This window comes from Pipra filicauda, unplaced genomic scaffold, assembly GCF_003945595.2.
Source record: "Pipra filicauda isolate LSUMZ 115617 unplaced genomic scaffold, ASM394559v2 scaffold34_size3990699_pilon, whole genome shotgun sequence".
NCBI lineage: Eukaryota > Metazoa > Chordata > Aves > Passeriformes > Pipridae > Pipra > Pipra filicauda.
Genome location: NW_024104476.1, coordinates 3067911 through 3091475, shown reverse-complemented (window position 1 = coordinate 3091475; position 23565 = coordinate 3067911). Strand labels below are relative to the sequence as shown.

At 41.7% G+C, this 23565-nt stretch overlaps 1 long non-coding RNA gene across 2 annotated transcripts; it reads left to right on the top strand.

Moving 5' to 3' along the window:
* Positions 1 to 1198: 1198 nt before the first annotated feature.
* On the top strand, positions 1199 to 9867 carry LOC113985946. 2 transcript variants are annotated; one of them, XR_003540004.2, is made up of 3 exons: positions 1199 to 1261; positions 1355 to 1630; positions 7703 to 9867. It is a non-coding gene; the product is annotated as an uncharacterized LOC113985946 (long non-coding RNA). The 2 variants fall into 2 exon arrangements; XR_005564696.1 differs by lacking the exon at positions 1199 to 1261 and having other exon boundaries at positions 1270 to 1630.
* The last annotated feature ends 13698 nt before the right edge of the window (positions 9868 to 23565 follow it).

Genomic DNA, 23565 nt, shown 5'->3' with positions numbered 1-23565 from the left:
CCTCAGAGCTTTTTATCAGTTGTACCTGATAAGTTCACTAGACAGTATGAAATAGTGCTTCCTAATTTCTCTGATCATCCTATGATCAAGGGGTAATTCAGGTTGGTTTCTGCTCATATTAAGTTTAACAAAATATTTGCTTTCCTTGTCACTCAGAGTACCATTGGTATTTGATGTGGGAGTTCTGTATTATTATTATTTTTATTATTATCAAGAAGCTACTTATATTTAATGAGCAGTCAGCAAAATACACACACATACTTGCAGATGGAGTGCGTTTGTCTTTGAGCTGGAGTGACTTGGGCTTTGAATTCTCACCTAGTTAGGCTGAGCTGCCTAACACATGTCAAACTCTTGGCTGTCAAGAAGACAGTGTTTTTTAGATGACAGTTGAAATCGTTTACAAAACATGCATTTTAAGTGTGGTGCAGCAGTAAAGTCTCGTGGAAGAAAAATTTTCTTAAAATTATTTTTTGGATGATATTCCATGTCTTTTACCAATGGTTGAATAGCTATCGGGTTCGAACAACGTTGCAAGCATTTTTCATATTTCCATTTTTAACTTCTGTATTCCCACTTTACTATTGGCTGTAATTAGAATTGCTCTTTTAAAAAGTGTGCAAATGAAAAATGTTAGAGAAGTCCACCTGGATGCTTATCTGGATTCTACTGCCAATTGTTTGTAACAACCCTGTAGAGGATGATTTTGGTTGCAAAGAGTATTGTTGCAAAATACTACCAAACTCAGTGAGCCAAGGACAATATCTACTGCATCCTGTATGTTAGATCTGTAGTGGCCTTGCTGTGTGCCTCAGTCTGAGGAGACTGGAATGTTTGCTAAAGAGGATGAGTTATGAGATAGACCAAACTCCTCTCTCTCAGCAATTGTAAATTCAAAATTAAGGGGCTTTAATTGAGGAAGTGTGGAAAAAAATCAGAAGAAATAACAACCCTTTATTAAAAGATATATGTATGTTGGCAAAAAACAGTAACAGAACGCAAAAAAAACTAGACAGTAATCCTAGGAAAAAAAAGTCTGACTGGATACTTCTCTGTCCTTCAGCGCAGTCCTCATCGAGGCCTGCAGGGGGCGCTGTTGGATCGCTGGAGGTGCAGGGCCTGCAGTTCCCGTCGTGGCCGGCAGGGGGCGCTGTCGGGCTCTGGTGGTCACCACGTGGGGAGGGGGGGGGGAGGGGCGGTCCTGGACTGCGGGAGAAGCCCAGAAGGAAATGGGGGACCCTTCCCTCTGTGGGAGGAAGGGGTAAGGAAAAACAGTTCAACCCCCCCCCCCCCAACAGGACTCACTGTGGTTCTCAGTTGATGGCACCCCAAAAAGCTCCTCCTTTTCTCCCAGTGAGCACAGAGACTCTCCGAGGAAAGCACAGCAGGACCGGGCTGGAGACAAAAAAACAGCTCGCAGGCAAGTTGAAGCCAGCAGTCAGGGCTGAACAAGACGGGAAGCCAGACAAACAGGCTTCTGGGCCTTCTCTCCAAATGCCTGCACGCAGACCCCCGCCTCTGTCCGAGAGAGCGAGCTCCGCGGGATGCCCCTCTCCCCTCAGAACAGAGCCAGCCCCCCCTCCTCTCTCCCCAGCCTCTCTGATGGTCCATCAGCGAGGAATGCAGTCTGGTGAGTCAGTTCCTTTGTAAGGCTAATTACCTCCCTTCCCCCTTCCCTATTCGAAACCCTTTCTCTTACAGGGAAGCAGGGAAAGAAAAAATTCCTCTCTCAGATTTATAACCTATAACACTGTGATTTCCAGCCAGTCACCATTCAGCCAATAAATGTATAAAAATGCAATTAAGAAACAGTTCTCTATATATTAATTTATACCTTCTCATGTTTCCTAACAAAATTGCTTATTCTTAAAAATCCACAAGATTTGTGTGCTGTGAATTTCATGACTGAATATTTTGGGTTTCTTCCTCCCTCCTTCCCCCCCTTCTGTCTGGGTTGGTTGGTTGGTTGTTTTTTTTTGTTGTTCGTGTGTGTTTGATTTTTATATTGGTGTGTCTTTGCTTAGGGTTTTTGTTTGTTTAATTTTTATCCAAGTTTCATATTTTACAAATAAAAGATTATAAAATGATGATACAGTAACAAGCAGTTCATTCATAGGAGTGTAAAGCTGTAAATGGACCAACAGTATTCTGATACCAAAATTTCTTAATTACAAAATGTACAAGTACAATAAAGAGCACAATTTGAATGTTTGCCCACATAACACAAAGTGCTTAGGATGATGCTGTATTTGTAAACAGTACATTATGTAGATTGGAACAATACGAAGCAATTCAGTTAGTGGTAGTGTGACCTTTTACAGCTTAAGCTCAAAAGTAGCAGAAGGAACTTCACCTATAAAGAGCATTTAGCTATCTCTACTTTATTACTGTTTTCTAGCATTATCTAGATGCGTCTTCTCTGTATTGCAGTCGAATTTGTATGTCTGAAGCCTTTCGACAGAGAGATTACCCTTTCTCAGCTCAATGACATCATACACATGTCCTCAGTAATATAAGTTTAACCATCAAGATATTGATTTGGGAAACCACCAAGCTGGGCATCATTAAAATAGCATTTGCCACTTCACAGTGACTGCAGTAATGCATTATCTCCTCTGGTGCACTGTGCACCAGAGAACAGCATTGCTGCCTTAGTATCCTTCCTGTGGTGAAAATTGTTAAGGTGCCTGCTGCAGGTAGCAATGGTGTTGCATGCAATACTTCCCTTATCTTATTTCTTATCAACCTAGGCTAAGATGTGGGTTCTGCCAGAAACAAGGGGAAAGCAATTAAAAAAAATCTACTCACTTCACATAAGAAAAATATTTACAATTTAAAAATCAAAACTAACAAGTAACATGTGATCAAGATCTCAGTTTTATCTCTTTTATATGATAAAGTGCTCTGACACATTCTCATTATTCTGCTAAACTGTCTCAATAATGACTCAGAAAATTCCATCTGCACTTCCTACCCAGCAGCTGAGTTTTACTACAAGTCCCTTAAGAAGTAAAATTTTCCAGGTAGGCTTTTCTTAAAAAAAAGTTACTGTTCTTGCATTTGAATATCTTGTACTTACTTTGTTTTAAAATGTAGTGATTGGCACATACAGTTTGTGGTTCTGAACAATATCCTCCAATGTAACAAATACAGCCAAGAGTGTAGTGTCAGAAAATGGCTCATTGAGGGCAGGAGCCTGTTTTAATCATCATGGGAGAAAGGCAGCTTGCTATGTAGCATTGGATAGCCTTCAGGTACAGCTACTGAGCAGCTCTCAATGCTGTGAGTGAAACAATGGGAAGAAATCAGATAGAGGATTACAGGAAAGTAAAGAGCAGGGGATGGGAAGCGGCCCCAGGAGAGTCTGTGGCTAGTGTCGTGTTTAGTCACGCTATGTCAACCACCTGGATTTTTGGGAATTTAATCAAGTTCCAGGAAGCCTGAACAGTTAACTGGTTAAGCAGTAGTTCTGCTGAACCACCCCAGCAACACCTGTAAGTGCAGAGGAGGTTAATGAACACCTTTGGTTCCAAAGGGGCAGGAATCAAGATGAGTAAGGGAGGAAATTATGAACTCATGGAGCAGACTCATTAGAGAGCCAGGAAAAGGAAAGCTCTCATCCTGGAAATTCCCAGCTGAACACAGAGTGGGGCAGCTTTTTGCTGACTTCCCAGGACAAGAAAACCATATATATACATTGTCTTGAGGAATATTTCCATCTCATTCGTCACACATATATGTTCAAAGCAAGAATAGCTAAACATTTTTCCCAATAAAGGCATTAGCTTGTGAGGGACTCTATTTTCAAGGGGAATGAAGGATACCAGAGGCACTTCTCCATGGGTTCCTATGGACCTTAGTCACTCCAGCACTGCCATTATGCTAGCTGGCTACTGACCTTCTTTGAGTCATGGACCAACTAATTCCTCTCCAGAGGAAACCCAGAGTTGATGAATAGAATCACAAAATGTTAAGGGGTTGGAATGGACCTTAAAAATCATCTAGTCCCATAGGCAGGGACACCTCCCACTAGACCAGGTTGCTCAAGTGAACCTAGGTTTGAACACTGCCAGGATTGGGGCATCAGCCTCACTGGGTAACCTGTTCCAACGTTTAACGACTCTCACAGTGAAAAATTTCTTCCTAATATCTAACCTAATTTCCCCCTCTTTCAACTCCTTGTCCTTTCACTACATAAGAGTCCCTCTCTGGCTTCCCCATATACCCCCTTCAGATACTGAAGGGTTTTTATGAGGTCTCCACAAAACATTCTCTTCTCCAGGCTGAACAGCTCCAATTTTCTCAGTCTTTTTTGGTAGGGTGAGAACTTCTCTTCAGGATCTGTTCCATACAGCCAATGAGGATGTGAAGCTGTACAAGGGTTCATTGCTCAGCTTACCAGTCTTTCAACACTATCTACCTACCTACCTACCTACCATGGGCTCCCCCACATCCCATGCATGCATGACACAGTGCTGCTTTCCTGAGACAAAAACACTATTCTTGCAGGTTGTCAAGGCTCTTTCTTTTAAATGCATCTGTCTTATCTTAAACCGGTACCCTAACAACAGCTAGCATGTTGCAGGGGCACAGAGGGCCAAGCTTAGGCTTTGGCATCTCAGATGCCCTCAAGACTCTATGGACCAGGCACCTCCCACAAGATGGTACAGCCAGCTTGGCACAACAAAGTACAACTAATGTGCTGAGCTGCGACCATTAACTTGTATTCCAGAAGTTTAATGAAGCATTTTCTAAGGCCAGAGATGCCACCAAAAGGTTTGGTACATCTTTACATAAGTGTGCAAGCAGTACTGAGTCTGTGGTGAGAAGGTCTTCACTGTCCCACCTTTCCAGAACTGTGTTCAATGTCCCTCCTGTCTGGGCCTTGGACTCTGTCTTGAGCCCAATAGATCAGGCAGCCCCGTTGCCATCTCCGTGTCCTCATCACTAAAGATGAGGAATTAGAGGAATGGCCACCTCACCATTGGATCCTTATCCCTCATGACTCTGATGAGAAGGTGTTACAGAGGGTGATCAAATCTCTGGGTGCGAATGAACTGATGCTGGGTGAGCCAGGCTTGGGGGTTATTTGTTGCTATGGCAGCTACACATGCATAGATGACAATAGGCACTTGCCTCCCATCTGAGAGGCAGGTTTCCTGAATGGTCCTTGTGACTGAGCTTGTATAAACCATTTAGCACTCTCCTGCTATGGCCCAGTGACTGCAGCATGGACATGGAGCTTATCAGCAGCCCCTCCCCAAAAACCCTGACTGTGCCAGAGTAGCATCATAAACATCTATCACCTCTGTGACCACAACGTATTTTTTCAATCTTTATATCCATTAAGTCTTATATCCATTAAGGCTCCATTAAGTGTGATGCCTCTTCTGTGGGAGTGACTTTTAAACGTGTTGCTCCAATTGGACTCCCAGTTCCCACCTTAGAGGTGGCCTTCCATCCTACTAAATTTTGCATCCTAGGTTGGCAATCTCACACGGTTAGTCCCAACAGTAACAGACACTGGTGTACACAACCCCAAACCTTCCCTATACAGGGGAAAGACCACCAGAGGTTGCAATCAAAAATGAGGGGTTTTTAGCAAGTGTGGCTGTGTTGGGGATAGCTAAAAGCAGGTGAGGTTTGCAGATGTGGAAGCCAGAGCTACGCCCAGTGTGGTGGTACCCCTCATCCAGGCCTGTCCCATCTCAGTTGAGCCATCCCAGTCTGAGGCCATCCCAGTGAAAGGGCTCTGACATCATGTTCCAAGAAGTTGTGGATGCAAGTGAGGCAGGAAATGGTCAAACATTAGCTTTGCCAGGGAGCAAGGATGAAGGTGTGCTGCCTCTTTTTGGTGTGCTCTGCTGTGGCCCTGCACAGAGTGCAGCACTGATGAGGAGTGAAGCTCACGGGCACATTGGTGAATGAATATGAAGGGCTTTGCGACTGTGATCCTGACAAGGTTTGTTCTGAGTTTTGCTGCAGTCTCTCTACTCCAGGGAGCTGATCACAAAGAGCGTTAGCATGAGTCATTCCTCACCAGCTGATGGGAGGCTCCCTTCACGGATCATAAAGGCTGCATAGATGTAGCCTAAATGTCTCTGTAATCATCAGAACTCAACTGTCAGGTACTGCTATTGCTCCCAGCTTGTCATTTGACAGGGTATGTTCTTCTGAACCTGATTTTCCAATAAATTTGAACATATTTTTGCTAGCAGGTAGACAAGCAAATGATAGTGCTGTCCAGGGAGAAAGTCATGACTAAATCTTACTGGAATTCACAAAATTTGCATCCTCCTACTCAGTTTACTTTGCAGCTCTTTGTCACACACATACTCTGAGCTTACTGAATACAAAGAATGTGTGGAAAGAAGGAAGAGAGAGTGGTCACCACATCACCTGCTTTCACCTGCTGCTGAGCACCTCTTCAGAAGGGCCCAAGGACAGGAGGTGCTTACAACTGGAAAGCCTAGGGATCCAGGGTGGACCACACATCACAGACAAGACCCTGGAGCTGGCTAGGTCAACTGCTACCCAGACAAATATCCTCATCCCTGATGCTCTGAAAGAAAGCCCCTCTCATCAAGATCTTGGCTTGCTGCTTTGCAATATGGGAATGACAATTTTCCTTCACACTAGTTGTTTGAAAGAACAGCGTAGACTGCTAAGACTGGGACAATGTTCACAAGTCAATAAATCCTCAATTTTTCCCTGAAAATCTTTAATCAAAAAAACTCCTTCCTGCCAACTCTGCTATCGATCAACATCAAATCAATACTGTCAAATAATCCCTCCAAATTCATGTTTCTCTGTTAAATATGGGTTTGACCATTTCCCATTTTATAACAAAAAATGCACACCACGACTGCTGTAAATAACATCTATTTGATTTAGATTGTTTTGAGGTGCCCCATCACTTTTGGGGGAGAGGCCATGTTTTGTAGCATCATTATAGGTAAGTAGAGGAGGAGGAGAACCAGGCGGCAGCCAGAAAAAAGGTCTGCACTAAATGTACTGGAAGTTGCATTCTGGTCTTCTGGGTTTGCTGGAGTAGAAGAGGGAGTCTCAGGAGTTTTTAGCAGTTTGAGTGGAAATGCACGAAAACTCTTTTTTTAACAAATGCTTCCTTATTTCATCTGTTAATTAATAAGTGATGTTACCTAGGTGTTAATTAAAGCAAAACAACCCCTACAATGACAGATCTGTGAAAAAGGATGTCTTCAAATCCCATCACTCCCACCTGTTCATACTGAGCTGGTTTTGCCCTACATAATTTCACCATTTCATTCTCACCTCTCCACTCATTCTGGCCTCCATAAACTTCAGGATTTTCTAGCTTGCATGTCTAATGAAAAAGAAATGGAAATTCTGAGGAGAAGGGACAGTCTTTTGCTATCCATTAGAACAGAGCTTTGCTGGATCATGGGGATCCTGATCCAGAAGCAGAACCTGTAACTATCATGCCATTGGCAATGACGTGAAGGGTAAGAAGAGTCACCCTTGTCTCTGGGCTAGAAATATTACAGTACAGAGTCTCCTCACAGTGCTGTGTACCACCCTCATGTCTGCAGTGCTGAAGTGCTCTCAGCAGTCAGTTTCACAAGGCAATCAGCCTCTCCTCACTGTGGTCTCTACCCCATGGGTGCTGAAAAATAACCACTTAACAGATGACTAAATATTGTCTTTTATTCTTGCTTTACAGCCACAGGTCTAAGAAGCTACATCTCAGCTCCTACAGGGAGGACTTACATTCAACGCCTTCATGAAAGTTCCACTGCATTCTAAAGCAAGAGAAATGTTGTTATTTTCAGTCCTACTCTTTCTCACTGTGAAAAGTCGGATTTGTTGACATGCAAAAAGGCAAACATGAATAATATACACTTGTTGATTATTCCTTTGTTCACTTTTACTTTTGTTGGAAATACTCCTATAGTACTACATTTTTAGTCTCAAAAATGTTTGTTGCCAAATCTGATATGGACCTCATCTTTGTCCAGACAATGACATGAATATTCCTCCTCTTCAGTCCAACGTAATATGGTATACTTTCATTTCCAAACACTTAAATGACCTTTCACTTCTGTCTTGAAAATCTTTTTAAAGTGAAGCTATAGCTTTTTCTGGAACATTAGCTTTCCATCTAAACCCTAGTCTAAGACCAGCTGTGGCCTTTTCATGAGTTTTCTCCTTTTCCATGCAGTCTTTTTGGTCTCCAGCAGTGAAAAAAAAGCTGTTTGAAAATGCTGTAGGTTTCTTAGATTGGTCTCATACGCAGGCCTTCAATGGTTAAGTAAAGGTAGTTCTTCAGTGTGCTGACTTCATCCCTTCAGGGTTTTTCCAGCTGCTCAGGTGCTTGGTACACTCTGTCTTTCCTTTTTCTGATGCGGATGGAGCCTATGTTATTGAAAAACTCCATTGATGATTTACTAATTAGCCATTATTACCAGAATTGGTCTGACCTTATCTACTTTCAGTACTGCTCTTACTGGCTCTGCTCCTCCAGAGCATTCTCACCTATTTCCATGCAGAATGCACACAGAGGAGCTTGTTTGGATTATGAGTCAGAAGATAAGCCCATCTCCCAGCCTCCAGCAACAGCTCCTGAGGCTTAACTGTAATTTCCAATATTCTTTACAATAATTGTTATTTTCTTCACAAGGTAGTTTGAGGGATCAGTATGTAAAAGCAGTAGAGATATTACTAAAATTTGCCTGGCGTTTGCAGTCTAGGCTATAGACTATATGAAATATTTTACAGGCACAGGAATGTCCTGAATATCATTGTGCTTTTTCCTCATGTTGAGCATAGGGTGAATGTCAAGAGTCTCCAGCACAAACTAAACAGTGTTAGGAGGCTAAGTAAGGTTTCTTCCATCATGTACCTCTTTCTCTGACAAGGATGATGGAGGTTGGTGGGAAGCTGTTCTACCTTCTACTTCACGAGCAGCCATGCCGACAGTGTCATGACACAAAATAATGAAAATAACATTAACTTAAACCAAGCACTAACCAACACAGGAAACCTCTCTGTTGTAGTGGGTAGCTGTACACTGCAGTCTCCCACAAGCATGCTTATATGCTCACCAGCCTCTGGTGCTGTGTAGGAAGCTTGCCCAAGGGAGTTGGTTCACTAGAAACCAGTAAGGTTACACCAGATTACAGCTGCGTTTGTCTGAAAGGCTAGGGCTGCTGTCAGAAGCCAAGAAGTTCAGACTGATGCCTCAGAGTTTTTGATTTTTTTTTTAATTTTTTTAATTTTTATAGATTTTAGAAGTAGATATGTAGTGGACGTAGATTTTAATGTATCGGTATTTCCAGTGGAAGTAACTACAGCAGCACATAACTCAGGTATCCACACTGAGGTTTCTACCAGCATGATTAACATGCATTCTTTTACTGTCTCACTGTATTATGTCTCTTACCAGTATTTTTCAGTAAAAGTAGCAGCAGTAGCTTAATGGTTGCACATACCAAACCCTGTCCCATATCAATCCCTCAAAATTCCGTTAGCTGTTTAGTCTTCTTTTCAAGGTGGAATTGCAGAAAACACCTTAACATCTGCACCAGGAGATGTAAACATGGGCAAAAGTGACCTTCAAGCCTGGAACTTTGGAGGACCTCTAAGGACTGACTGTGCTCCGAGGAGGATGAAGATGATGAAAGAGGGGTCCCAAACTCCCCCAGACTCAATTCCTGAGGGGGTGTGCCGGGGACCAGAACGGGACAGAACCGGGGGCTGGTCAAAGGGGGTTGGATGGACAACATTATGAAATTGTACAACCTGTGCCCGAACATGCACGCGGTGGTTTGTATTCCTGTGGGCCAAGCACTCATTAAAGCTTCTGCTCTTCTTATCATATCTCTATAATAAATTGGCCTGGAGTCTTTTTTCTCCTCGGTCTTTTAGGCAACAGATCAAGAAGAAAATGGGGGCTATCAGAAAAGTTGTGTGCAGAGCACATGAGAGACTCCTGGTATTTGGAGGTTTCAGACAGGCGAAAGAGCAGAGTGTTTCTTTGAGACGCTCTGTTGAGTTGTTCATTCCATAGAACCTGTCTTATTTCTTCACACCCCCAAGCCTGCTGCCTTAGTGGACCAGCAGCACCCTGGGTTCAGGGCCAAAGAAGGAGGAATTGCATGTTTTTAAATAGTTACTTAAACCCTGCAGTTTAGGAATGTCACACCGCATATGTGTAGCAGCGTGGCAGCCTTAACATTTTGCTACCCAGATGAAAGGGAGGAGGAATTCCCTACGTGGAATATGACTACATCATATGTGAATATGACTACATCACTCTAATCGCAACATGATTTATCACAGATATTTGGGAAAGAATTTCTGTAAAACACATTTTTGCACTGGGAATGAACAATTTTCAAAATGGGAAGCATTTCCTTCAGAAGGCTCACTGGCTTTTGCCAGACAGATGCACTTTATACTGGCTTTTTTATTATTTTTAGCATATCTTTAAGCATAATGCATAGTACTTCTAACAGAACACTGTAGATAAATCTGTTGTGGCATGTTGTCTCCAGTATTTGTAATACAGACCATGGAGACAGCTTGTACATGGACAATACTGTAGCAAAGAGGCAAAACTGTTTTCTTGTGACGCATTGTTAAATATTGACAGCATAAAACAACCCAGTTTTGAGCAGGTTGGACCATACTGTAGTGTTTGTAACAACACCTGTAATTTTCCCTATAGATTTTGTCCTAAGAGAAGATGGTGCAGTCATTATCCATTCCTTTATAAAGCTATAGCAATTTGGCACTCAGTCCCTCAGGTGAAGGAGAAGGCGATCTGTGGTCTTTACTTAGGCATATCCGTTTTTCAGGAAAGTACAGCTGATGATGACAGAAGGCTTCCCAATAGAGTACATAAATCAGGGACAGGAAAAATGCTCCAAAGCGTTCCCAACATTGAAAACAATCCCCCTCAAATAAGGAATACACTCTTGTGGTTGTGACCAATATCCCGTTTCCAAGCAGATGCTCTTTAAAAGGGATGGAACAACTAGAAGATTGCAAGAGGCTGGCTTAAAAAAAAAAAAAAAAAGTGAAATTCAGAACTAGCTATAGTATTAGCATGGTCATCATGCAGGCCATCACCTGCATCAGTTGCACCCAGCAATGACAGATTAGGAGGCTCCATCCAAGATCCTAAAAATCCTCAAAAAAGACAACCAACTCTCCAAAGACATAAACCAATAATCAGTCTTTCGAGTGTGAGTACTGAGTACTCACAAAGAAAGAGAACAAAAGACAAATCAAATCATAATGCAGGAAAAAAGACTGACTTAAGCAAAGAGCAACTATAAAAGTTGAATCTAGATTCATGACCAGAACGGTCAAAGAAAAATGAGCCAAGTAGCCATATAACTCCACAAAGACTTGGGCAAGTCTAGTGAACAATCTTCCATTAAGACAGAGCAAAGACAGGATAGGCAAAGAGGCTTCTGCCAGAAAACAGAATGGCATTGTAGCATATGTAAACAGGGAAAGCATGCCCCAATACAGTGGATACAAGCTGCGGAGAGAACGCTCTGAATGCTGAGGAGAAGAAGTGTACAAAAAAGGAAAACAAAAGAAGACAACCACAGAAACAAGCAGGGGTCCAAGGAGGGAACACTTGCACACACAAGAGCTCAGTGCAGCACAAAAGAAACTACAAACCACAAACCACAAAAATGAGCAGAAGATGTCTGTAGAACTTGGTGTGCTAGCAGATGCAAGAAAAGGGTCAAAACTATGGGTAAACTAGAACCACAGAATAATTAGGGTTGGAAAGGTCCTCTGGAGACCATCTAGTCCAGCCCCCCTGCCAAGGCAGGGTCACCTAGAGCAGGTTACCCAGGAACATGTCCAGGTGGGTTCTGAATGTCTCCAGAGACAGAGACTCTACAACCTCCCTGGGCAGCCTGTTCCAGTGCTCTGCCACCCTCAATGGAAAAAAGTTCTTCCTCATATTGAATGGAACTTCTTATGCTGTAGTTTGTGTCCATTGCTCCTTGTCCTGTTGCTGGGCACCGCTGAAAAGGGTCTGGCACCATCCTCTTGGCACCTGCCCTTGAGATATTTATATGCATTAATGAGATCCCCTCTCAGTTTTCTCTTGTCTAGACTAAACAGGTTCAGCTCCCACAGTTTCTTCTCAAAAGCAGAGTACACAGAAAGAGGAAGGCTGGGATCTCAGGTAGAGGAAAAAGAGAAAAAAAATCTCTGCTTTTATTAAAATATATTACCCTAGCAAACCCAAATCCAAAAGAAATATTCTTCTCGTAGACAAGTGGCAAACTGAAGGTATAGCAGGAGGAACTAAATCTGTTCCATCAAGGCAGTCAGAAGGTTAGTAAATGACTGTTGTGTTTTGGGGGATTTTTATGGACAAGAATGCCTTCCAGACCTCTCAAGTGTGATCACAGATAAAACAGTTTGGTTATTATAGGAGCTGACTCCTAGAAAATCAATTCCATTACACAAATAAAACAACTAACAGTGGGAGCCACAAAGAGAGTGGAAAAGCATATTGTATTGTCACAGAAGCCAACCATCGGATGAGTAGCATGATACTTCCTTAGAAATCAGGCAAGCTATTTGCCAGAGACCCTTAATGCTTCAAACAAAGCACTAAAAAGAGCTCAACATCAAAGGTCCTCAAAAGGACACATATAAACTGAGTTGAAAACAGCAAAACATGTTGGCAGCCAGTGCCAACAATGGATATTAATAAATGACATTGAAGCTACTTCACCATATTTGGGATGTCAGTAGATTGATAGAAATGGAAAAGAATGACTTTTGGGGTAAAAACTAAGGACAACTTCCAGTGTTACCAGAAAAACGTATAAGCAAGATTTCTAGGAAGTTGAATCATAGCAGATGATGTTCTGGCAGTACAGATGCAATAGCTAGGGGAAGGTTGATGAAAATCATGATAGAAATCCCCGCTGTCTTCTGTGAACCTTCAAGGATACAGAACTGCAGTTGGAAGTGGTGACACTGAGCCACTGACCACATAATGTCTGTGACCTGGCCTTGGGAAGGCAGAATTAAGGAAACTCAAATCCACATTAAATGGATTCAGTTGGTTTACAGACTATTAGCACTGGTAAACTAGCTACGCTTCTTCCCCCTAGAGACTTTCGGTGAAAGTAAACGTTCATGGTTACTATTACACAAATGAGTTATATGGGTAATTTAATGTGTCACAACTATCCCATACCTCAGAGACTAATTACCTACCCCAGAACATTGGAATCTGTATAGAAAAATGTGACAGAAAAGACACCTACATCAGAAGTGGCAGTAGGTGTCTTCTGTGTTGAATGTCACGCTGAAAGAGGGTCTTGCAGGACCACATACATGTGAAAAGTACATGAGAAATATGTTCAGTTAGTCCAAGCATTGGAAACCTTCAAAGAGAAGGTGACCATGAACAATTAGCTTTTAAAAAACACACTACTGGAAGCTTTTGGAAAGTTTTATCACATGCTGTTGATATTGCAAAGCCGTAACTTATACAAAATACGCTTCAGGATACTGAGGTGTACCTAGCTGGCTTCTTTTCCAATGGGATATTGTGACACAAGGCATGACAGATGATCAAAAACACTACTTCATCATCTTGAAAGAAATACAAACAACTGTGTGGCACAGAAAACACCAATTGAGGTAGTTATGAGGCAATTTCAAGACAGCAGTGAGAAAGAGTCTGAGAACAAGCTATCTAAAAGAAAAAATTACAAGTGTCCATACCAGTTGTTCTGTTGGGAGAATGAACAATGAGAGTGAGGCATGATCTTCCTCTGAAGACTGGTGAGATGGGATGAGTGGACTATGGCAATATCATAAGTAAAAGCAGCCATATCACAGGAAAGGTTTTCTCCAAGGTGTATTTGACCCAATCTGGATTAAAATCTGGGAAAGCAGAGATGCCATAACCAGCTGACGAAAATATCTTGTGGCCACTTCTAATACAGTTGGGAAAATTCAAAGGCAATAAAACCAAATTACTTTTCTAACAGGCCTGTCTACATTGCAGAAGTGTAATCTTTCATTGCAGTCTTCCAGTGTGCTGCAAATAAAATCTGGTGCTCAGACTCCTAGGGACCAGAGACATGGACAACGTAATCACAGCAACTGTCCTGGACAATGCAAGGAAGACACAGAGAGCCTGCAATCTCATGGTGTGGTTTCACAGGGGGAAATAAAAGACTTCATTCAAGTTACCTGTTTCTGTGAAGTCAGATGCATCAGATCACTACTAGCGGAAGGGCAGATAGGGATGGGTTTTTTTATGTCCAGTAGAAGGTTTTGGGGTTACCACAATTTGCCACTTCTGCAGCAAAATTTACTGGAGGCATTTGATGTTCATTGTGAAGACCACAGCAGAAAGAATCACACAAGATGGGGCTCCCATTCCTGTCTGTGGTGGATTCAGGGTTCAAGTTCTTTACCAAACAGTGAGGAAGCATTTTCTACTGGGGCTTCCATATTGCAGGAGAACATCTTTAACCAGAAACTTATTCCATGCTGAGATCCCTTGATTTAATCCCAAATTTGTTTCCTTTAATTTGTTTCCTCTGTTTTTCTGTTCTTTTTTGGGGAAAATTAGGAGAGGAAACAATTATTTTTGCTAAGGATAGGTTGAAAAAATATCGATGGGAGCAGTGCCTATGAAGGAGCGTCAGGCCATATGATATTGCCCCAAGCACTCTCTCAGCCTGAACTACTGCAGCCTGGGGGACATCCTAACTTAGATGGGCCTCTGCCTATTTGTTTTTCCCTGGGTACTTGTCCAGTGTCCCCTTAAGCCCCTGTTAACCTTCAGTAGTTACTGCTTTGTCACTCGCTTGTTTTATGCTTGTACGCTAAGCACTGTCAGCTTCCTTAAGGTTTTGCTTGATTTCTCTGTGTGGAGAGTTATAAACCAGCCTTTTTAGTAAAGAAAGTCCTTGAAGTGGCACAAGGCTCATGGTCTGCAGCTACATTAATATATAGGAAAGTCCTTGTTGAAGACAAGAAAAATAAAACATTTTAGATTTTTCATTTTATGAGATCATTATATCAGCACCATCACTTCCAATTTAGATCCTATGTCCACTAAAGAGAGTTTTAAATCTTTATATACTGAACAGAAATTTACATTCAACAGGATGTATAATTAAATGACATTAATATTTTCCTCATTAATTTCTTCAGTGCTCCTGGACATAAGTCTCAGACTGCATTTTTCTGAGATGTCCTGAACATTATCTAATGTGGAAGTATCTGTTTGTACTGACCACCACTTATTATCTGTAGGCATACAAAGCTCATTCCTAAGTCTACCCATAGAAAGCTCTAATAGCTCTAGCGATAGCCAGAGTGGGTGTGGGCTGAGCAAGGCTGGCTGGCAGGGTGTGCTCTTCCCCATACTGCCCCATCTGCCACCACCTGTGCCTCTTCTCCAAGGGTAGGTTTTAGAATAGGGTTTGGACCAGCCCGGCATGAAGCATTAAAAAGTTATAATGCCAGAACTTGAGGAGGAACGTGATTGAGAGAGATTCAAAGCCTGGAGAGACTTATATGGAGCCTGAAGGAGCTAATAATTTATGGACTTTCATGTTATTTCCCAGTTTTGTATCATATTCAATGTACCCCCACATATATTCCTATGTTAATCCCTTTGGTTTGTATTGTTCAGGTCTTGTCTGGACTTGCCCTCACATTTTCCCGTCAAAAGTTGTTTACCACCTTGTCCTCCCCTGCTTTCCCATTCATCCCACACTGATTAGCCGACAGGTGCCGCAGTGCGGAGTGAGCTCCCATTGGTCCCCTTCCCCTAGATACTCCCAAGTTCCTCCCACCTTTCCCTCATTCACCAATCCCATATCATCCTGAGATGTCAATCTCATGCTCTGCCTCAGTTACTAGACCTCCCCTTACCCTAACCCTATATAAGTCCTTGTTCTCCTTCAATAAAGTGGGCATTGCACCCTGACCTTCTACTGTGTCAGAACCCTCTGTGCAGTGTTGCGTCCCTATTCCTTTCTCCTTCGGGCCGTGGCAAGCACTGGCTGCCATTGCAGACATGGGGCATTGAACTGAGTTTATGACAAAGAGATCTTAATAACTATACTGGGGTACAATTTTTTTCTCAACTTGTGGGAATTTTTAGGCCTTTACAGTTTTTCTCTATCTCATATCAAGGCAGAGAGTTGAAATACCAGAAGCCAAGTTAAATCCTCTTCCTCTCCTGCCTTCTGCATTATGTTTTCCAAAGGTCTTTCACTGTTATTTTTTCTTTTATTTTTGGGAGGAAGTCATATGTCATCTATGATCTGCTATCCCCTTCCCACTGCCCTCCAAAAGGCACCCTCTTGGCGGTAAACACCCACATCTCTGATTGTGCCCTCTCACCACCTCCCTAAAAACATTGTTGCTAAGCTGGTATAGGGGTACTCAACACTTTCCCTCTAACTGCTACTATAGTACCTAACCAGCATGATACAGCAAATGGTTAAATTTTTTACTTAAAAAACACTTAAACGGGATGTTTCAAATGTAAAGAATCTTTTCCATACATTTCAGGGCAGGAGAGCCTTCCACTGCGTATATTGTTATAAACATTAATTTTGGATAAAACTCTGTTTTGATGGCTGCCTTTCTTCCAGGTAAAATGCAATGAAACTCCAGGACATACCTTTGTGAGAGAGAAGGAGTAGCTTAGCTTTTGCACCCTATGACACAACTGACTGTAGAGGGAACTGACCTCATTTTCCAATGCTGGTTACTCTAGCAGGTCTAAATGAGGTTTAGCATTTTTGAAGGTCAAACCTTGTTATCAGAGACTCAAGCACAGATCCTGGATTTATCTTCAAATGTGTTTGTGCCCAATGTTTCCCTACAAACACTTACAGGAGGAGCTTTCACCAAGATGGCAGTGGAAATGGCTGAAATACTATTGTTTTTTTTCAGACTATGGTTATGTTATGAAGGGATCTGTACTGCCATAAACTTCTCAGGGCACCTTTTGGATTTTTCTGGAGTCTGGTATGCCTTTCCTCTATTTATCTCCTTTATTGACTTCCTTTGATTATTTTTTCCAGTTGATTTTCTTAAATTTAAATTAACTTTGTTGAATTCCTTAATGCTCTATCTCTTCACAAGAAAAGGGGATAAAACCATTACTTCTTGTTTTGTTTCCATCACCAAAGTAGTTAGTACTGTCATGTCTGTAGTGGGCTTATACCTACTCTATTAAAGCAAGATGCAGTGTCCCTTCAAAGACACAGAATAGTTTTATTCAAAATATATGTGTTAAGCATAACAACTCCTGACATATGCTCTCTTTGCTTGTACTGCTAATGGTGGACGGTATATACACCTGAAAGAATACAAATATTTAACATCAGTGAGGAATGTCATACCATCCAGGTGGGGGGGTGCATCATTTAGTTGTGATCGAATGACATTCCCTTAATATGTTGCCTTCTTTTTCATTGCTCATTTGCATCTGAGGCAGATTGTAAGGGAACCCCCCCCTTTTTCCTCAAAGAAAGTTGTCTTCCTCTTCAAGAATGCTTTTGTACATTGCTACCTCTGCCATGTCTTTGTACTGCTGTGACATCTACAAACCCTGGTCAAGGCCCATGACACTGGTTCTTGGGCCAGATAAGCATATCAAATCCATGTACCTTATTTCTTTGCTCTCATTATGTCTCTGTTAATGACAGAATACAGCAGTCGAGTTAAGACTCCTAGGCTGCAACTTCTCTTGCCCCAGCAATGGCAGCAGTAAGAGTCAGCTAATATTATTATTGCAGGATCTGGCAGTCTTTTGTTGCACACTGGGAACCACAGTGCCAAGCAGTGAGCAAGCGCAGAGCAAAGGCACTTTCCCCTTTCGGGAACTGCAGCAGAGCAGAAAGAGGAGGGCTTGGACAGATGAAAGAGCACTGGGAAGCAGTAGGAGGGCACTGTCTAAACAGACAGTATTCATAGTCAAAACAGCACATAGGCAGCCTGTCAGGTTGTCCGTGGACAACTGCAAAAATGGCAAAACCAGCTGTACCTCCGCAAGTTGCCTTCTGATTCTTCCTCAGTCATCACTCGAGTACACAAAAATCAACCAGCAAGTAGAAACAGAACCAAAAGTCCATTCCTGTGGATGCTGTTGGGAACAACTGAGCAGGGCTGGTACCTAGGGATGTCCTGAGCAACCTGAAGCCCCAGACACCTTTTCACCATGAACCCCACTCAAGAAATACCCCAGAGAAAATAACCATGGTCCTAAAAAGTCTTCTGGGCACCTGAGTTGACAGCTATCAGGGATGGGCAATGCCCTAGAAAGTTTTTTCAGTGACACCAGGAATAGCAGAACAAATAAGGACTTTATTCATTGATGTTTGTTCTGTGAAATCTCACACTGATGCAACTTTTGGCAAATGCATAGTTGAGTCAATCCACTTTTACTTCAGGTAAATAGCATTTATTTATTTATTTTCCATGCCTGAAAATTAGAAGAATGAATCTGCTTTCTTGTTTAACCCTGTATGATAGGTCCAATCAGCTTATTCAGAAGCAAGAAGTGATTTTTGCAAATCGACACGGCTAAGTTTTTGAGCCAACTCTATTTCTGCAAGAAGTCCTAGAAGACTGAAATTGCAACATGAGATGGGCAAAAGGGATGACAACAAAATAAAAAATACAGTAACTGGAGATTCAATAAAAAATCTGCTTAACACAAAACGACTTTGTGCAATGTTTCTGATACCTTGGCTTAGTGCTGTGGCTTAGCAGGCAGCATGGGAAAACACTTAGCCTTGCATGCCTAGCTCTGGCACAGATCAGTCCTTCATGTAAAGAAATCCCTGGAAGAAGTTCAAAGAGGAGTGATGGCAAAGACAAGCAAATGGGGTCCCCTAGCCAGACATGCTGTCCTGGCAGATCCCAGCAGGGACAAAAAGTGTGCATACCATAGATAAATAGCATAGTGTCACTTCCACTGCAGGACAGGTGTAAAACAGCATGTTCCAGCCTCTTCCAGCTCTTCCACTGTCTTCAAGATCAATGAGGGAGTATCAGAATTCAACATGAGGGTGCTGCACACCCCCTAGCAGTGATGCATTTCGAACACAAAAGGGAACTCTGTTGTTTGTATGCAGGGCTGCTGGGCTGACTGCAGCAGTGCATGCTCTCATCTACTAACTCAGTCTTCAGCAGATTTTTAATTTATTTGCTCAGAACTATTTAACTGCCGTTTTTAAATCTCACATTCACAAGATTTCAGCAAGTGAAAATACTTTACACCATTTTCATCTCCCTGCTTCATTTCTATGTTGACAGAACAGATACCTCATATCCATTATTGAACATTGGAGACAAGAATGGAATCAAAAACCAGAGAAGCTAAACCTAAATAAAAAATACTCAACACTATTTCTGTTATAGTCTTGCATAGCTCAGAAAAATCCAGTCGAAATTGCCCTGTGATACCCAAATTATGCTCCCTAGTGTTTAGAAATCAGAAGTTAAGGAAGATCTTTGGCAATGTTTTGTCAGCAGATAAGCTGGCTAAACATTAACTTCTTTTTTTGCAATACCTAATCAGAGATTTCCATTCATACAGCTGCTCTGTACTCTGAACCTTGAGTTAATGTGTCTCTGTTTTACAGGAAAGCTTTGCTCACGTTGCTTTTGGGCTCTGCAGACTTCACAATGTGACCTCCTTCTGCCAACTTGGGAGGCAACCTAATGATGCCTTTGCTTAGGTCATGTTAGTTGGTGAGTTCATGTCAGGTCCAATGCTTAGCCTGTTAGGAATGGCTTGTGGATTCCAAATTAAGTGCATCATTCTGAAAATAGAATTTTACTGACTGAGAGGAAGTATGATTTGGAAATTCACATTAAATAGACAAAAATATTTCCAAATCCCTGTATAGAAGTGAAGCAAGTCTGAATAAATTATTTTCCTTGAAAAGCAGACCCAGCCAGTAGAGTATCTACAAGTTATCAAGAGTCTTCTTCCATGAAAAAATCGAATAGAAAATCTGACATTTTGGTGTTTCTAGATAGTATCAATGTAGTCTGGTTTTTTCATTAAATAAGACAGACACTAATTCAATGTTGTTATTTAAAAGTACTAAGTATTAATAAGGAAATAGAGATAAGGGGCACAGTAGCAGAAGTGCTAGATTTGAACTATGAAGACAATTTTAATTTTGGTATGTTAGAATGTTTTGTGATTTTTCAGCAGTGTGGAACAGATGCAGTTAAACTGGTTGTGGGACATATGTAGTGCTCAAGGGTCAGAGCAGCTCATGGTTGGCTCTCTGGTCTGTCATGGAGTCTGGTCAGCATAATGAGTTGAACAAAACTGCAGGATCTGAAGGAAAAGCAGCATCTAATAATATTCTCTGTCCATCCTGGCCTGCCTGAATTCTGGGAATGTTTTGTGGGCTGTGCTGGGCCACACAATGGAGCCATGTTCCCTCTTCCTCTGCTAGATTCTGCAGCTCTGGGACTTGCTGAGCTGCAACGAGAACTTGGGGCAAGTCTTGCTTTCAGTGTCTTGGATATCTGACCCTCGTGTTGAAGTGTGCCTCTGCAGACTTAGCCTGTCTCTTCTATGTCCTGAGAACATAGTTTTGTAATGTTTTTCCTCAACTCCTCTTAGACATTTAATTTTCCAGGCAAGAAATATAGCTGGTTCAAAATTCAGTGAACAATCCCTATCCTACACAACAATTCATCTCATACTTAACTGTAACTTTAGCACTGACCTGAAGGGGATGTGAGCATATACCCAACTTGCTGTCCATGCTAAATTATTTTCCTGAGCAAGGACTGACAGAAGGATCAATCCTGAGCTGAACTGGGGCCTTTTCAGATTTTATTTCTTAGAGCTCAACTGTTTTTTGATGTTGTTTAACCTAAAAAAAAAAAAGCAACAGCACAACAGCACTGCAAGAATTTATTTTAGAACATAAGAAAAAATGTATTTTTTATATTCTGCCATAACTCAGTAGCAATTGAAGGGATAAAGCTCAGTAAAATAATTTATGTCCAGAAAGCAGAGATGAACATTTTCAACTCAAAAAGTGAATAGTTTTTTGACTCACAAAATGTGAGCACTCAAGGGTGATAACTGAGGCTACCTTGTGGTCTTATTGCAACCTTCACGCAAAAACTCCTGGATAAATTAACTCTCCTCACATGCAGTCTAAGGCAGTGAAGCCTCTGTAGAGGTCCTTGCAGTACTGCAAAGCAGTCCGGTGAACATAAGATTAGGAGTTACATTTATTCTTCCAGTTGTGCAGCTCCAAGCACACATAGACATTAGAAAAGCAAGGGACAGTAGCAGAGTACAGGGTCAAATGCAGCTGCACATTAAGAATGCAACACTACTGACTACATTAACTTTGGATTTGAGTGCAGATAAAGATACCATTTTCTGATTGCATTACAGCTGTGGCCAGGACAAACTCTCCACCAGCTCTCAGAAACCACAATTCTAACCTGAGGACATAAATTTTAGGCTCATGCAATGAGGAACGGTAACACAGAAGCTTCCTCTCTCTCTCCACATCCTTTGTGTATGCACCATACTGTTGAGGCACAGTGTTGTTTACAAGTATTGCTGCAGTATTGCTTACAAGCTGTTTGTAAGTGTGTGGACCCCTACTCCTGTTCCAGGCACAAATCCTGATAGAAAAATCTCAGTCCTGGGGGTGTAGGAGGCAACAGAGCCTTGATATGGAGCCCACCTCTGTCCTGCTGCCCTGCTCAGTTGCCTTTCCAGCCCTACATGCCACCCCTCCTTAGGCTTTTTCCAGGGGTACTGAAGTCATCCAATATCCCTCCTGTCCTGACCCTACTAAAAGCAGTTATCTCCTGAGCATTCTTCCCTTATGGACCTGTAGAAAGTCTACCTACAGCCTATTTCCCCTCACCTACGTGGATTTACTTCTCTCTAGGATCTTTCTGTGCTCATTTAAGAGACTAAGGAAGTAATTTCTTCCTAAGAAACTGTGTACGGCTTGACTCATAAATCCCCTGTGACTCACTGCCCACATGAGCACATTTCTTTTACCATTTTTGATGTCAGCTACAATCTACATTTTGTTTACGTGTCCCAGGCTACCAATATGCAAAGCATTTCCAACATATTGAAGCAAAACCTGATAACTTCTTAGGATAAAGCAGTATAATCTGATTTTTTTGTTAGTGTCTCAAGAATAGTAATCATACATTACTCTGCAGTAAAGTCATTATATAATGACGCATCTGTGGAAGAAAACTTCCCATGAACCTAATGGTAAAGGGATGACCCATTTTAGCTGCCTATCACTTCCACATGAAGCAGAAGGGCATGGCTATATTGATCAAAACTACCTCTTCCAGGAAGGCTGGTGAGAAAAAGTAGCCCATGGATGGACCCTGGTTTGCTTAAATAACATTCAGTGTGGATGGGCTACATCATTATGAATATATATATTTGTTTAGATTTACCTCTGTGGTCACTGAGAGATAGAGGAAGCATATAGTATCATGTGCAATTACAGACTTCGTCTTTCTCTGTGTGGGAGGAGGCAGCACAGCTTTCATTAAACATCTTTTTATCTCACACTAAGAACCATATATAACTGATCAATAAACTGGAAAGCAAAATATCTTTTATTCAAATTAATAAAACTTGAACTGAAGCATAAGCACAAAGGGTCAGACTGTGATGTCCTCGTGGCCAGAGAACAGCACTAAATGCGATGTGATGGAGGCAAACAGCAAAGACAAGGGAGCTAAGGGATTAGACAGTGTCATTAAAGCACCAACGTGAGGCAAAATCACGAAAAACAGAATGAAAGAAGGACAAGGGAAGAGGAGAAATCTGATGAAGTACTGTCAGGGTTGTATGGAACTGGATGGGTTTTCCTCTGCAGAAGTGTGTGAGAAATGTTTGGTGATATTCAGTGCCTTGGTACACTGACCCCCAGCTCTCAGTGGATTTTCACGAAGTTTCCACATTTCAGATGAACACATCTGAAGCTATATGATATGTTGCTATGTATGTATGTTATATACAGTTATAGGGTATATGCTAGAGAGCATATAATACATATTATCTACTTTAGGGTGGCCAGAATAACCTATAGAAAAACATCAGTGGTGTTTTAGGACTTTCAGTCAGCTGAGTAAGCCATTAAAGGTAATGAATATATCACTGCTCTTTTAGCACATGGGGAAAGAATGGAGCTTCTCAAGACTGAAGTGACTCTACAACTCTTATTTTCATTGCCACTGTCCCAGTTTCTACCAGTTTCTACCTTATTTGTGCCTCTCTCAAGGCAACCATTGGTGATGATGTGAAGAGCAGCACTGAGGTGTTCTTTGAGTTGGCTGTACTTACAGGGGATAGCAAGATTTGGTTTGTTTGTTTCAGGGTTTTTTTTTTTTTTTTTTTTTTTTTTGCAATTTCCTTCTTTTGTCTTATAGGTATGATTTATATCTGGATTTGCTTTTATGTAGGGGGCAATTATTCATTTCCTTTCTGCATGAAAATTTTTATCTACTCATTTGTGG